At 45.0% G+C, this 1,745-nt stretch overlaps 1 protein-coding gene across 1 annotated transcript in view; it reads right to left on the bottom strand.

Annotated features, from left to right (window-relative positions):
* ADAMTS16 (ADAM metallopeptidase with thrombospondin type 1 motif 16) overlaps positions 1 to 1,745 on the bottom strand; it is a 361,524-nt gene that overhangs the window by 154,948 nt on the left and 204,831 nt on the right. The window lies entirely within an intron of this gene.

Below are 1,745 nucleotides of genomic sequence, written 5' to 3'. Positions count from 1 at the left end.
TGGCATGAGGACATATCCAGGAAACTCAAGAGGACAGACTTGATGGGTCAGTTGAGTGATTGCTGGATGTAGGAAGAAGACAGAACTGGAGGCAGAGAAGGAAAGAAGGATGGTTACTGATTCGTAGGTAACTAGGAAAAATGAAATGTGGGTCCTGCCTGAATTTGGAAAGGCCAGAAAGTAAGGTGCCTGAGGCAAGGGAAGAAGCAGAGCTGGTTCTGAGATGATATGACTTTTCTGTGCTGAGGGTAACTTCAAGGTGCTCCGTGGCTTATTCCAGGGGTAGAACTGATGAGAGGATAAAGATGGAGGCAGAGATCCACGTCAGAAGATGGAAAGCCACAAGGCCTCATGGGCCATGATGCTGCAAGTAGACATGAATATAAATCCGCAGTGTAAGAGAGAATATGGACAAAGAATGGTGTCAGATTTTGCCATACATCTAGATTTAAGGAAGTGAAGAGGCAGGACCATAGGGAGAATGTGTTCATGAAGGCAGCAAGGTGGGCAGAGGTCTTGTAAATGGAAGGAAGACTGGATGTCCAGGTCCAGGGGATCAACTTGTTCAGTGGGGCACAGAGGCCTAAGAGAATGGGAGTGAGAAAGGGCATTTGGGTTTGGTGATCGAGTGCTGTCTTGACTAGAAGAGCTTTCAAAGATGGAGGAGCAGAACAAAACTGTGAGACATTAAGGGTCATGAGGTGGTTCATGAAGGCACTTAGTGGTGCAATGTTTAAGCATTCAGCTGCAACCAAAACGTTGGCTGTTCAAATCCACCCAGTGGCTCCATAGGACAAACAAAACAAAACAAAAACCCTCGTGATATGTTCTTGTAAATATTACAGCTCAGAAAACCCTATGGGACAGTTCTATTTTATCACTTGGGGTCACCACCAGTCAAAATTGACTTTATGGCACATAACAACAGGTGGTTCATGGGTGGAAATTGAAAAAAAAAAGAAACAAAGTAAGTTATGCTCATGAAAATTTTCACAATGAAAGGCAAAAGAGAAAAAGGAAGTGGTAGTAGAATAAGGGAGCATCAGGAAGGACCAGTCCTTGGAGAAGGAAATCATGATCAGTAGAGTCGAGGGTCAGGGAAGAAGAGAAGACCCTCAGTGAGATGGAATGACATGGTGGCTGCAATGACAGGCTCAAACATAGCAATGATTGTCAGGATGTGGCGGGACTGGCCAGTGTTCCGTTCTGTTGTAAAGTGGTTTCTATGAGTTGGAAGTGATTGATGTCACCTAACAACAACAAGGGGAATGAAGGGAGAATTCATTGCAAGTTATGGAGATCTGAATGTATTGTGATTACCAAGAAAACAGTACAGGCAGAGGAGGGAAAGAATGACACTGACAGAGAGCAAGGGTACCTTTGTTGGTGAGGAATTGGAGGAATAGGACCAAGTGCACTGACTGAGGATTACAACGGAAAAGGAGGAAAATCACCTCCCGTGGGCAGGCTAGGAAGACAGAAGAAAGGATGAGTGAGCAGAGAATGTGTGATGGTTCGGTGGGAACAAGCTGCTGTTTACATTGGCACCCCGTCCCTGTTTGGAGCCCTGTAGGTTGCCTTGATGTACACACAGAGACATTGGCTGGCGTGAAGACAAACATGTGGAACCTATTATAGCCGTTCTCCATGATGAATCTGGCTTCCAATTTGCTTCCGAGTGCAGTTAAAGTGTTCACTTTAATCTATAATCTGTAAAGATCAGAAGGGATTGGGACTCTGCTAAC

This window comes from Orycteropus afer, unplaced genomic scaffold, assembly GCF_000298275.1.
Source record: "Orycteropus afer afer isolate SDZICR_OR568_19922 unplaced genomic scaffold, OryAfe1.0 scaffold00381, whole genome shotgun sequence".
Taxonomy (NCBI): Eukaryota; Metazoa; Chordata; class Mammalia; order Tubulidentata; family Orycteropodidae; genus Orycteropus; species Orycteropus afer.
Note: the sequence above shows the minus strand (reverse complement) of the source record. Positions and strands in the feature narration are given on the sequence as shown.